The following is a 15451-nucleotide window of genomic DNA, read 5'->3' on the forward strand; positions in this document are numbered from 1 at the left end:
CAAACCCTCAGCAGTGTCAGAAGTGTTGGGACAAGACAGGCAAGAATAGAGGTTGTCACCAGCAGTGGGCACAGAGGTAGATGGAGTCAGTGGGGGGCTGTGAACATGCAGAAGCTCGAGCTTGTCTTAACCAGATAGCTGGAAGGTTAGACAGGACTAGACGAGAATGAGAGATGAGGAGGCCTGGGGTCACTGGGGTTCAATACATCCTGAGTTACACGGCAAGAAAAATTAATTAATTAATTAATTAAAAAAAAAAACCCAGGCCAACCCCAAAGCAAAACAAGGCTGGGGACATGAGTGGAATAAGAGGGAAAGGAGAACAGGAGCTGAGAACCCCCAGTCAGTGTTCTCTGCTCTCAGGTACACTGAGATGTGAATTAGCAGCCCGCATTCCTCTGCCATAACCATGCCCTCCCGCCCTTCAATCCTGAGCCAAGAGATACCCCGGGCTACATTGTTTCTCATCAGGCGTTTGAGCAGAGACAAGAAAATCATTGCAGTTTTGCAGAAAGACAAAGATAAGAAAAAAAGTGTATTTAAAGTGTGTATGTGTCCAGGTCTTATTTTCAAAGCTGCAGGGGAGAGGGTGACTGTTCATGAAAAATGATGGGCTATTTATTTATGCAGGAAATAATGCATTTCTTGGGGTTCATCCTTAGGTAAGTTACTGGGCCATGGGGTTCCAAGAACACATTCTTTGGTAGGAGATGCCAGTTTTAAATCAGAAGCTATGCCCCTGTGGCTCCTTGCCCTCCCTGCTGTTTGGTGTCTACGTCTGCCAAGCTCATGGTGGTAAAATGGTAGCTTCAGCTTGTACCTCCCTGGATATTTGGCCCCTTTAGTAGAACATGGTAGAGTCCTGACCACTTCCTATGGGGCTGTCACTGTTTAGCCACTTTCTTGTCAGCCAGTGCTTGGAGGGTGTGGCAGGCAGCTCCCCACAGCTTCTTGACACTATTCACATGGTTACTGCTTCTCTGTAATATATCAACAGAAGGCATTTGGGGGCTGAAGAGATGGTTCAACAGTTAAGAATGCATACTTCTCTTCCAGAGGACCCAGGTTCGGTTCTCACAAACACACGGCACCTCAGGAACATCTGAAACTCCAGGTCCAGGGGATCCGATGCTTCTGCATGCACATGATACACATATATTCACACAGCAAAGGCATGGGCCATAAATAAAACAAGAAATATATAGTTCTTAAAAACATTTTTAAAATTGAAGACACTGGGATGAAAAGGCAGCTTTGTGACCATCAGAGTATCCATAGTGACTTGTGAGATGCTGGTGGGGGGTCACATGAGCGTTTATTTCCCAATTTTGTTTTGTTTTGTTTTGAAACAAGATTTCCTATGTAGATTTAGAAGTCTTGGAGCTAGCTTTGTAGACTAGGCTAGGTTTGAACTCATAGAGATCTTCCTGCCTCTGACTCCTGAGTGCTGGGATTAAAGGTGTGAGTCACCACTGTCTGGCTATTTTCCAAAGTATAAAGCCACATGTTTTACTCTATGTAGCTTCTGTTCAACGTGCATGTGTTTATACGTACACATTTATAGTATGTTGTTCATAAATGCCACAGTAGGAGACAACCAAATCACCCTTTAGTACGTTTTCGCATGCATAAGAATATAAAATATGTACTTGAGCACATCTCGGTTTGAGTTTCCAGTAACTTCCCTGAGGGTTGTCATCCTGAAGTCATTCATAAATGATTCCAGCGTAGAACAGGTGTTGTCTTTGATTTTTAAAGAAAAACTAGTTTAAAAAATATTTGCTCATTACTATGTCTAGATACAAGCTGTCTCTGTGAAAAAAAAGCAGGTGGGGAGGGGTTTAGTGGTTATTATTAGGAACTAAAACACCTACAAAGAGAGTGGGAAAAATCCATGGGGCAGGACACATAAAAGGAAGGGCAGGAGGAGAGGTTGCCAGGGACCCAGGTGTGAGGGCTGGTGATGGAGGCTGGCCACGAAGGGATAGGCCATATTAGGAATGTGTCAGGGTCGCCACTGTCAGTAAGGATGGACACAAAAAGTCCGACAGACTGGGAATCTAGTGGAGACATTGTTCACTGTTTCCTCGGCTGATGTCTGCTCTGGCTGCTCTTATGGTGGACGCCGAACCAGGCCCAGCACTCTTGCCCAGCCCCAGAAAGACCAGAAAGGAATAGGTTTTCAATGTCTTAGGTGCCATCAGTCTTTTCTGGTGGCTGTAGTGTATGTCACCTACTGGGACGTCCTTTTCTGTGAGGCAGTCCCTTTCCATGGTGACTTTTTCCCTTTAAATCACAGACAGTCTTGATTTGTCTGCACTTGCCTTTGAGGATTCTTTTCACTTGTAGGTATACAATCGAGCAGAGTGGACGCAAACCCTGCCTGCTTTTCTGGACAGCCACTCTTTCTTTCTTTGTTCCTCCAACCTGAGTCTTCTAAGGTTTTTCCCGGGGTGCGCTCCAGACCTGCAACCACTGCGGAGCTACCTCGTGCTGTCCTTCTTCAGAAACCTCCTGTCTACTCCACTCTGCTTTTCATTCGGCTTTCAGAATCTGTCTGTCAAGTACAGAACAAAAACAAAAGCAAAAGCCTCATGGGAATTTGGTTAAATCCATAGATACACGGGGGGGGGGGGAGCTTACATTTGTCCAACAACGCTGAATTTCCCAAATCCCTGAGTGTGCAGTAGGCTGCCTTTCCTTAGGCCTCTCTTGATTTCTGCCCAGAATGTTTTCTAGTTTTCTGTACTGTCTCAAAGAGTTTGTCAGGTTGATTCCTAGACAAAGAATTTTTATGTGGTTGTTAAAGCCACAGCCTGAGATATTTTCTTCTCTGGGTATACATTACAGTTGTCACAAAACATAACTGATATTCAAATCACAGGTGCATGGCCAGCATCTCTCTCAGTGGGTCTTTTGATCTGATTTTTTTTTTTTTTCTGTAGCTGTGGGGCTCTATCTGTGTATGCTCCCGGGATATCTAAGCTCATCAGTATGCACTGGGTTTCTTCACTGTCTGCCTTTCCTAAGGCCTCATTTACAGTGTGGCAGAGCAGTTGGGAAAGCAGGTTTTCTCTGTGTAACCCTCATGGGAAAGATAAGTCCTTCAAGGTCACGTGACACCCTAAGATATTTATTCTGATTATTTGCAGTTCTCTAGAATTTGCATAAGGAAGCTCACGACTATTCATAATATGCCCATGAGGGCTTCCTTGCTAGATTGCAAGATGATAGGACAAATTTTAGCATTCCATAAAAACGTACATTAAAAAGTAATAAGCTTGGGGCTGCGGAGGCACTCAGTGGGTAAGGCGCCTGTCCTGTAATCATGAGAAGCCCCAGGACACACATGAAAGCCAGCCACTGGCACTGGGGAAGGAAACAAAGGCAGATCCCAGGGGCTCACTGGCCAGCCAGACCAGTAGAATTGGTGAGCTCCAGCTTCATGGAAAACCTGTCTCTGAAGATAAAATGGAGAGTAACTGAGGGAGACATCCAACAGCAACCTCCGGCCTCTACATGCCCTTTCACAACCCCCCATTCAAATAAGATTAAACAGTAAAACTCATACTCCTCCTGGGCACATATCACAGAGACTTCGGCACATCGCGTTCACTGCAATACTGTTCACGATAGGGAAATGGATAAAGAAAATGTAGTGCATATCGACAGTGGTTTTCAGTCAGGGTGCAAGGCTGAAGAAGCTGGAATCTGACGTCAGCAAAGGACCAGCAATGGCAATGATATGTCATGGCCAGTCTTGGCTGTCAACTTGACTGCATCTGGGATCCACTAAAACCCAAGCTGCTGGGCACTCTTGTGATGGATTTTCTCAATCAGATTACTTGAAGCCAGAAGTCCCACCCTTAACCAGAATGTGCCGACACATTCTGACGGCAGCCTATGTAAAAGGACGTGGAAGAAGGAAGCGCTTGTGTTTGCCTGCTTGCCCTCACTCTCACTGAATATCGTTTGCACGTATGTCTGCACTGCGTGTATGTGGTGCCCACGGAGGGCATCAGCTCTCTTAGAACTGGAGGTATAGATGGCTGTGAGCCATCATGTGGGTGCTGGCAAACAAACCTGGGTCCTTAGCAAGAGTAACAAGTGCTCTTAACCATGAGCCAGCTTTCCAGCAATTTTTTAAAAATTAATTTTTTTTATTATTCTGTGTATGATGTGATCATGGCAACATGTGCGTCATAGAACACATGTGAAGGTCAGAGTTTAGAGTCCATTTTCTCTTTTTACTCAAGGACCAGAGATTGAGTTTAGGTCATCTGGCTTGTGTAGCAAGTGCCTTTGCCTGCCTTGTCAGCACAATGATGTTTACTTTCTACGGAGTGCCCTGTAACAGTGTTCCTGCAGTTTTGATCTAATTGCACGATTCTTTTCTCCCTTATTAAGTTAGAGGTTGAAGAGATAGATCAGTGGTTAAGAGCACTGGCTGTTCTTGCAAAAGACCCAGGTTTAGTTCCCAGGAGCTGCATTAGATAGCTCACAACACCTTAACTCCAGCTCCTAGGGATCTGACGTCCTCTTCTGGCCTCCTTAGACATCACACGCACACGCATGCGCCACACCACACTATACATAATTTAAAATAAAAAATAAACCTGGAACTGTTGAGAAGGTTCAGTGATTAAGAGCACCGGCTGCCTTTGCAGAGGACCTAGGTTGGAGTCACAGCGCCCACACTGGGCAGTTCACAACCCCCTGTAACTCCGTTTCCAGGGGATCTAATGCACTCTTCTTGCCTCTACAAGCACTATAAGCACTCAAACCCACACAGACACAGACACACACATACACAATAAAAATAAATCTTTAAAAATGATTGTAAATTATTCTATTTGTTGTTTTTTAACATTGAAATAACCTTGTGTGTCTGAACCAAATTTAAATATTCCCTTTGTATTCGTATTTTTAAAACACTGCTGTATTTGCTGTTCTTCAGACGCAGAGGCATGTGATAGACTTGGTGTTCTTCCCGCTCCCTTGGGGACATATCACTGGGAGAGGGGTGTCTTTGTGCTGTGTTTGGAGCAGCAGATGATGGGGCCACGTGCCCTGGAGTCTCTAAGTGGAAGGAGTCATGCTTTGAATTTGAAACGCACTCCACAGGCTTAAATGTATAAACACTGGATCCCAGAAGCTGCTGCTGTCCTGGGAGTTCCCGGAGCCTTTAGGACATGGGGTGAGTCTAGATGGAGACATAGGAGGTCCGCAGAGGCAAGACGTAAGTGCCCACAGCTTGATTCTCCTTCCAGAACGACCTCTCTGCTTCCTGATCCACTGAGATGTGACAAGCCACATTGTAAGCCCCGGCTACCTGGCCTTCCCCACAATGCACTATGAGGCAAAGTAAATCCTTCCTCCTCTGAAGGTTCTTCTTCTGGGGCATTTGGCCACAGTAATGAGAAAGGTAACAGATACAGATGGTTTTAATTTCTTAAAGAGTTTCTGTTCTTTGTGCTGTCCTGTTTGCTGCTCCTGATTCCAGCATCTCACACTAAATGGTTAGCTCATCAATCCCCCTCCTCTCTCATTCCCTCCCACGTAGCACAGGCTGGCCTTGAACTCCCTATGTACCTGATTTATCTTTGACGTTCTTTTATTGTCATTTTTTTTTGAGCCGTGTAGCTCAGGCTGGCCTAGAATTTACAATCCTCCTGCCTCAGCTTCCCGAGTACTGGGATTACAGGTGTGGGGTGCCATGCCAGTCAGCTTTTATTATTTCAGACTCAGTGTGCTGCCCTCTGAGATTACTCGTTGTAAAAGTGGTTGGAAATTTGGACTGCCTCCGGTGGGATTTCTTTTTATTCAGTATGTGTATCTACATATGTAAACATGTTTATGTGTCCTAAGGAGGGATTTAGTAGGCTGGCTTACATCATAGGTGGTTGGATGGTCCAGTGATGTCTGCATGCTGGAGAAGCTAAGAATCTGGTAGCTGCTCAGTCCAAGACATGAGGAGCCTTAGAATGAGAGAGACCAAGGATGCAGCTCCAGCCGGAGGCTGATTTCTCAAGGGCCACTCCTGTGAGCTCATGTAGAGAGCTGGAAGAATCGGGATTCTGACATTCGTGGCAGTGGTGGCAGCAGTGAGGTGAGCAGCACTTGTGTGCGCTGCCTGCTTTCCTCTCCTCCCACTTTCATCGGGTCTGGGCCCTAACTGTTAAGTGGTACTTCCCACACTGAGAATGGGTCTTTCCCCTTCATGACCTTCCCTCTGCCTCTTGGACCAATGTCTGTGGAAACATCCTCACAGAGCCACCAGAAGGGAGGGTCACTCATGCTCCAGGCTTCTCCCCACCCATTCAAGATGATCCGCCAAGGGACTGGGGAGACAATTCAGTCTAAAGTGCTTGCCACACAAGTGTGAGGACCCAAGTTCAGATCCCCACATAAGAAGGTAGATGTGGTGTTAGGCATCTGTAGTCCCAGGGCTGGGAAGGTTGGGCAGGAGGATCCCTGGAGCTACGTTGTGGGGAACTGCTCTTTTGTTCCCAGACGCCCAGACCCAAGTAATCACACACAAACTATATTAATTACAACACTGTCTGGCCAATACCCTTAGGTGTATTCCTAACTAGCCCTTACATCTTAAATTAACCCATTTCTATTAATCTCTGTATCGCCATGAGGCTGTGTTCTTCTTCCAGTGTGTTCTTTGGCAGTGACATGGCATCTCCCTGACTCCACCTACTCTCTATCTCTGTTCAGATTTCCTGCCTGGCTTTACCCTGCTAAGCCACTGGCTTAGCCACAGCTTCCTTAATAACCAATGCTAATGAAACATGCACAGCATACAGAGAGGAATCCAATATCAGATCTAATTAGCCAGCCAGATGGCTGAGTGAGCAAGCTCCAGGTTCACTGAGAGACACTGTCTCAAAGAACAATGTACAGAGTGATTGAGGAAGGACACCCGGTGTTGACCTCTGGCCTTCACATATGTGCACACGCACACACACTTGCATGCACACATATGCACACGCACATACACATGCATATATGTACACCCACACACATGGACAAATTAACACCAAGGGAGTAAGTTTGACATAGTGAACTTCAGACAAAAACATGGGCTGTGCTTTCTGTCTAGACCACTGTCACTCCACAAAAGTCTTAAAATCAGTCAATTCCCTTTCCTCTTAACTGATTTCTTGTTTCAGTTTCTTTAGATGTTCTTTCCCCCCTCTCCACATACATTCCACTAACAGTGTGTCTTTCTCTACATAGAACCCCGTGTTTCTCTTAAACCCCGGTGAGTCTGAAAGTGGGTTTGAGGAACCTGACATCGTCTCTCCTCCGAGTCTTCAACTGAACCCTCAGGGCATGCTCTTTCCACGCACATATTCATCGATTCCTCCAGTCAGTATCTTGTAATTTGTAGTAAACAAATTCTGAACATGTACAGTTAGATTATCGCTAAGCCTTTGATTGATTTTGTAAAAATAGGCCTCATTTTTTCAGTAGCTTTGGGCTCACAACTGACTTGGGCAGAGCACACAGACCCAACGTGCACCAGACCACACACGTTCGTCCCCCACCCCACTCACCTGTCTTCCCATGCACCCGCAGTCTCCCCACTTGACCCACCCCACTTGACCCCACTTGTCCTTCCATCTACCTGTCACCCACATGTACCAGTCATCCCCAGCCCCCATATACAGCTTTACCCATTATCACTGCTCCACCCCAGAGAGGGACACTTGTCACAGTCTACGGCTCACGTTGACACGCCTTTGTCAGCAGAGCCCCTAGTTCACACTGCTTTTCTGTCTTGGTGGGAGATGTGTGTGGCTTCTGACAAGTGTATTGTGCTAGGGACTGGCCACCACCGTACCAGGCAGAGTACTTTTTCCCTAACCATCCTAGTTGTTCCATGGCTACCCGTCCCCTTCCCCTGGAACACCTTAACTGCCCCCACGGTCTCCACCATTTGTTTCTCTTTCTCCAGAATGTTGCATGGTTGGGTTATGGCTCATTCCCATTCCCAATATTCACTCAAGATGCCTTCTCTCTGTTCATGGTTCCATAGCTATTTTTCAGTTGAGTATGAGGTGCGTGTGTGCGCATGTGCATGTGTGTGTGTGTGCACATGTTAACTAGATTCATATCAAGTGTCTCCCTCAGTGGCTCTCCACCTTATCCTTTGAGTCAGGGTCTCTCACTGAAGCTGAACCTTGTTGATCCAGTAAGAATTGCTGGCCAGCCAGCCTTGGGGCTCCTCCTGACTCAGCCTCCCTAGTGCTACGTTAGTGACACATGTTGTCATGGTTGGCTTCTTATGTGGGGGCTGAGGATCCAAATTCAGGTCCTCATGTTTGCAAGCTAAGCACTTCACCTAGGAAGCCATCTCCCTATTATTTGATATTGTGGCAAAATGTACATGGTATTTGGCATCTTTCTTATTTTTATCATTTGCTTATTTGATGCTTTTATTCAACTTTTGACAATTTAATACATGAATAAAGTGTCTTGATCACCTCCACCTCCACCCCACCTCTCTACATCCTCCCATTTTCTACAGTAGCACACAGAGCCCGTCTCATTATCTGCTTTCGAGCTCTCTCATCTTCTCACACTGGAGACCTGTTGCTATAAAACGCTGACACTCATCCCCAGCCACTGGTTCTCACTCTGCCCTGTGGATGCCTTGACTCTGGGGGTCTTGCAGGAGTGGGATCCCACAGGGAGTGGGTGTCCCCCTGTGGCAGGCCTGTCTCAGTCAGCAAGCACAGTGACTTCAGGTTCATCCCCATTTTAGCAGAGCCCCTTCCTCTTAGAGCTGAACTCTTCTGTGTGCACGGCCACACTGCCGCCCCGGTCATTTGTTGATGGACACCACGGTCACTCTCGAGCACCACCGTGAATATTGCTGCATATACAGCTTGCTACCGACTCCTTGTTTTCAGTTCCTCTAGGTATAAACCTTGAAATGGGATTCCTGGGTTACGTTGTGTATTAGTTTCTTTTCTTCTAACTGTGACCAAAATTCCAACTAAAGGCATCTTGAGGAAGGTTTATTCTGCACAGTCTGTTCAAGTGCAGCAGATCATGGCAGGGAAGGAAAGACATTGTGACGGGCCAGAGGATCCTGGCAACAATACTCTACAGTCAGAAAGTAGAGAGTGGACAGGAAAAGGATCTTGAAGGTCTACCCCAGTGACAGAGTTCCTCCAATGAGGCCTTGCCTCCTGAAGGATGCGCAACTTTCCAAAACCGTGCCACTTCTGGGCATCAAGCGTTCAGGCATATGAGTCTATGGGGGGCATACTATCCTCAAATCACATAGGGTGGTTCTGTTTAAGCTCTGAGGGACTGTACAGATCATTTCTTCATTGTGCTGCGGGAGACGGAAGCCAGAGCCTGGAGCTGCATCACGGAGCTGCGCACCCCAGCCCTAGTTCACACCTTTCTATCACTGCATCATAATCCACTGTCTGGATCGACCTGTTTGTCTATCCATCCACACGCAGAAGGGCAAAATCCGGCTTGCCTCCAAGTTTCAGCAATTACAGCTGCAAACACCCACACGCAAGGCTGTGTGTGGATGTGTTTACAAGTCGCTGGGTGAACACAGCTGTGTGAGATGCTGTCAGCCCATCTGCCAAGTGGCCGGACCAGTTTGCATTCCCACCAGCTGCGGATGAGAGCTCCTGATGCTCACGTCCACACTACCGGGTCCTCGTACTGCGTGCGCAGCACTATGCAGTGCATTGCGTTGTTACTGTAAGAAGCAACTCCCTAAACGCCAATGACATCATGAATATTTCAGAGGCCTATTTGTGTAGGAGCCATTTTGAATGGTATTTCTAATAAGTTTGGCCTCTCACTGTTTCTCACTGCCATACTGAGTCATAAAAGTGACTGCTTGTTGTTTTTTTTTTGGGGGGGGGTTGTCCTATGCCCTGTGATGTTGATTTCACTGAATATTTCTAGCAGTTTTGGTGGAATGATGTGACTTTTAAAATTGCATTGATTATGACATCTGAGGACGGGAGAGACGGCAGGCACAGCAGTTAAGAGCACTCGTTGCTTTTGCAGAACTCCCCAGAAACCTCATGATGGCTCCCAACTACCTGCAATTCCAGTTCCAGAAGATCTGATGTCCCTCTTTGTGAATGTGGTGCACTTGGACCACAAAGCATACACAACACACATCACATATTTAAACGAATGCATAACTACAACACTGGCCAATCAGCGGGTTTTCTTTTTCTCTTCTATCCCTGTGTAAGAGGGTCTTTTCCTGAGCGTGGACTTGACCGTCTGGTTAGGGAGCCCAGGCGATCCTCCTGACCCTAGCCATCCCTCAGCAGCAGAATCACAGACATGTGTCACCCTTCAGCCTTTGTGTGGGTGCTGAGAATGGAGCTGGGTCCCCACGCTTGCCCAGCTGGCACTTTACCCACGGAGCTGTCAACATCCCTGTGCTCCTGGGCGCCTTGCAGTTGAGCAGGCTGTGTCAATTAGGGTCACATTAGGGGCGAAAATGGACTTTCCTGTTGTGTTCCTGACCACAGGGTAAATGCCACCCCCCTTAATTCTCGAGTACACTGCTGCTGTGGGCTTGTGGGTGTCTCAGGCCTGTGTCCTTGCCTTACTGTGAATGGAGCTGAGGTTTATCCAGTAAGCCTATCCAGCCTCTTGAGTCTCTCTCTCTCTCTCTCTCTTTCTCTTTTGGTGGTTTGTTTGTCTGTTTTTTTCGAGACAAGGTTTCTCTGTAGTTTTGGTGCCTGTCCTGGAACTAGCTCTTGTAGACCAGACTGGCCTCGAACTCACAGAAATTCGCCTGTCTCTGCCTCCTAAGTCTTGGGATTAAAGGTGTGTGCCACCACTGCCCGGCTTGAGTGTCTTCTTATGGCCGATTACCCTCATGTCTAACCTTTTCCCAGCCTTGTATTCCTTGAACAATTGCCCTCAACTGTGGTGTGGGCTGACGTGGATGTGGCAGCCATGGTGGACACTCCCCAGGAGTCTGTCTCTGTGTCTGTGTCCACATGTCTAAACCTGCTTGGTTTGGTTTGGGTCCTCACTTTAAAGAAGAAGAATTTGAAAGTGGCCCTTCCTCTTCTATTTTTGGGGAAAGATGATGTGAAATTTGTATTATTACTTCCTCAACAACTTTCTAGACGTCACTAGTGAAAACAGGCAGACATGGAGGGCTTTCTTCCGCATTTGTTTTTGTTTTTCTTAGACTTTAAGGCAAAAGATGGTTCCGCTCATCCATTTTCTCTTGAGAGCAGTTGGTGGCCCGTGTCACTACAGAGCTTGGTTCGCTTCATCCCCGTTGGGAAGACCTGTCTATTTACTGTGTATGGTGTTATGGTTACAAAGTTCATGGCTCCCACTGTGAATGAGAAGGTGAGGAACTTCTCCTGAGCCTGGCTTACCTCGCCAACAGTGTTCTCCAGCTCTGTCCATTTTGCTGCCAACAGCAGGGGTTCATTCTTCTTTACAACTGAGCCATACTCGAGTGTGCATACATACATTCCTTCTCTTCATCCATCTGTCCATTGATGGACTCCTGGGCCATTCCACATCAGGACTGAAGACGGCACGGACCTGCAGGTATCTCTTTGTGTGTGGATTTAATTTCCTTTGGCTATAAACCCAGAAGTAGAATAGCTGGATCATAAAATAGGTCTATTTTTAATTCTGTGGGAAGTCTATGCTGTTCTCCTTAATGGCTGGACCAGTTTACATTCCCATTGACAGCACACAGACATCCTCTTCTTCTATGCTGTTTCCAGAATGTCTTGTCTTTCTCCTTTAATATCAGTTCTTACACTGTAGCCCAGATGGGTCTCAACTCAATGCAGTCCTCCTGTCTTCGCCTACCAAGTGATTGCATTATCAGGTGTGTGAGCCATGTTGACCACATCCCTGACTTCTTTATTTTTACTAGCCATTCTCATGGGATGAAAAAGTAGGTTGGTTTGTTTTCTAGCAGTGCTGGGGATGGATCCCAGGGCTCTGAACTGGGTAGCTGAACTCTACCATTGCATACACCTGGTCTCTATGTCGTTTTGCCAGGCATTTTCTGTATTTGCATCACATGTACTCTTGTGTGAGAAGTGTCCCATTTTGGGTTGGGTTAGTTGAATTGGGGTTGGTTTTGTGTCTTGCATACCCTGGATGTTAGTCCATTGCAGCTGGTGACTCCTTCCTCCCACCCCACAGGATGTCTCTCTGCTTTTTTGATTGATTCTTGAGCAGGCAGAGGCTTTATTTATTTTAAATTGTGCCTGTGCGCTCGTGTGTACACCATGAGTGTGTAGCACCTGCAGAGGCTACAAGAGGATGATACAGACCTTTATAAGCTACTCCATCCAATATGAACACTAGAAACCAAACTGGGGTCCTTTGAAGTAGCAGCCTGTGCTTTTAACCTCTGAGCTATTTCTCCACCCTCAGATAGACATTTTTTTTTGTTTGTTTGTTTGTTTTGAGACAGGGTTTCTCTGTAGCTTTGGAGCCTGTCCTGGAACTCCCTTTGTAGACCAGGCTGGCCTCGAACTCACAGAGATCCGCCTGCCTCTGCCTCCCGAGTGCTTCAGATAGACATTTTTAAAGCTTGATTTGATCCTGCTTCTCTGTCCATGGGGTCTGAGATGATTCCCTTTTCATTTCTAATATTGGTCATCTGTCGGGGACCAGCCTCGACAAAAATACCTCTCTCCAGGGTAGAGGTGTGGGGATTTAGAAATATAGTAAAGAATACGAAGACACACTTAAAAATAATAAGACAGAGAAACATAGAATAGTATTGGGGGGAGTTCCAGTGAGTACTGCCTGTGTTTAATTTCCAATTGCTTAAAATACCTCTGCTCACTAAAGGTAGGATTAGGACAAAAACTGCTTTAACCTGATACAGGGAAATGAACAGACCCACTGAAGGTCGCAGGCTACAGCCTAGCATTCTGTTGCTAGAACAAAACAAGTCACACTCATACCCTGGACCAAAACATTCTGTAGGCATACCACTCCCTGGGTAGAACCCGAAGTTATCTCCTTAAGGGAACTGAAATTTAGTTGGATCCAGAGACTTCTTGAAATACAAGGTCTGGCTATTAGCCACACCTGTTGACAGTAACCTTGAGAGAGCAGAACTGCCCTAGCTAAATCTAGGTGGGACCTTTGTTTTAGGTGGAAACACAATAACCCTGAAGGACTAGAGGAAGTTCCAGCCCTCTGATCTTTGGTCCACGTGAACAGAGGCTCATATTTTTGGGGTTTCCACAGTCATCAGTGTCTCCTTTCTCTTATCTGGTATAAAAGTGTTGCTGAGATTTTATTAAACATCTTGATGTTCTAACTTGACTCTCTTCCTTGTGAATGTTTTTCTGGGATGATGGGATATGTAGTTCCCTTTCACTGACTAATTAGAATCAACTTGGCGAACAAGGAAACCTCACTAGGCACTGTCCTTCCTTGGGCCCCTTCTGTACTTGTCTCTTGGTGATGTGCACAGAGTCCTTAAACAGCCTAACTTGCCCAGTGGGTTCTAGGACTGGGAGCGTGACTCGGTTAGTAGAGTGCCTGCTTAGGATACAGGGAGCTCTGGGCTTGGCCCTCAGCACTTACCAAGTAAATGTGTGATGGTGACACACACCTGTAACACCAGAACCTGGGAGGTGGAGGCAGGAGGATCAGGAGTTCAAAGTCATCCTAAGCCACATAGAAGTCTGAGGCCAGCTGCATGATTCTCCTTACCACAACTGGAAGTCACCTTTTGCTCTGACCAAGGTTCCAAGGAGCCAAAGAACCCACTGGCTCAGCTGGAGAGACGGTTCAGTGGCCAAAAGCATTTGTTGTTCTGGAGAGCACCTGGGCTCAGTTCCCAGCACCCACATGGCAGCTCACAACCACCTGTAACTCCAGACCCTGGGAATCTGATGCCTTCTTTTGGTTTCTCTAGGCACCCACATATACATGGGATACACGCTTCCTCTCTCACACATATATACACAAACAAAAAGAAAATAAAATATAAATGATTTTTTAAAAAGTTAACTAACTGACATTTTTTGTCATTGTTGTCACAGAGTGGTCAGTTGAGGTCCTCGCCCCTGTGCATCTCTTCTGTCCTTAGTTTTGTCCAAAGTGACTTCTTTCCCCAGGGTCTAGGTGTGTGTGTCTGGAGCTCAGACCCTTGGAGCTCTGTGGTCTTGCCTAGAATTTTCCTGTGCCTTCTGTAGGCAGCTCTGGGCACAGCTGGGGATTCTGGATACTCACATCCGTGAGCAGGTGGCCCTGGCCTACCGGCTCAGAACAGTGTCTCTCCTTGCCATCCTCTCTGGCTGTGGCAGATGGTCTGGACCTACCCTTTCCTGCTGCAGCATCCTCTCCCGTACAGGAATCCCAGCTCTGACTACTCATATTCCAGGCCTCAGACTCCTCTTTGCCTGCCTGCCAGAGTTTTCAGTTTGTTCCCACAATGCACTACTAGATGGGTCATAGAAAAAAATGGCAAAGGAGCTGAGCCAGTGGGGACAGCATGCTGAGCTAGGGAGCTTCCCCAAAGGCAGGTAAAAGTAGTACTAACAGCAAAGCCAGACTTTCAGCCCTTCTTCTTCTTCTTCTTCTTCTTCTTCTTCTTCTTCTTCTTCTTCTTCTTCTTCTTCTTCTTCTTCTTCTTCTTCTTCTTCCTTCTTCTTCTTCCTTCTTCTCCTTCTCCTTCTTTTTGAGATTGCTTCTCCTGTAGCCCAGGTTATCCTTAAACTGACTATGTAGGCAGGATGACTTGATCCTCCTGCCTCTACTTCCCAAGTGATTACAGGATACACCACTGTATCTTGTTTCCGTGGTGCTGGGGATTGAGCCCAGGACTTCCTGCGTACTTGGTATACCTTCTTCCACCCCAACCCTGCAAAACCAGTACTTGATGAGAGAGTTCAAGGTCCTGCCTGTGTGGAGGTGGTGAGACAGAGGTGTTCTGGGGGAGCTGGAATGTTCTCGATCTTGGTCTAGGAGGCTGCCCAACTTGTGAAAACTCAGCTAAGTCCAATAAAGGTGTTTCTGCTTTGCATTGTTTGGCCAATGCGATCTGGCCACAGCGCAGCAAGGACAGTGCCTCAGGGGTCCTAGATGGAGGATTAAGACTCAGAGCTGCAAGCCCCAGCTTTCAGTTAGTCTTATGAGCTCTGCTCAGTCTAGAAAGGGACATGTCCATTTTACCCCACAACCGCAGCAGGCAAAGGGTCTAAAGCCAGTCGGGTGGGTCAGCAGGAGTCCATCTTGGAGGACTTGGAGGCCTTGCAGGGTCTCTACCACCCTCTTCCTCCAGAGGATGGGGCAGAGAACAGAACCAGGGACACAGGAAAGGGACTGAAGAGAGTGTGACCTCGTTCCTGGCCTCTGTCCTCTAGTCTCCTGGCCATTTGATTCCAAAGCAAAGATCAAGGTAGGGCCTTTGCCCCCTGGTATTAATGAT

This window comes from Chionomys nivalis, chromosome 8 (assembly GCF_950005125.1).
Source record: "Chionomys nivalis chromosome 8, mChiNiv1.1, whole genome shotgun sequence".
Classification (NCBI taxonomy): Eukaryota; Metazoa; Chordata; class Mammalia; order Rodentia; family Cricetidae; genus Chionomys; species Chionomys nivalis.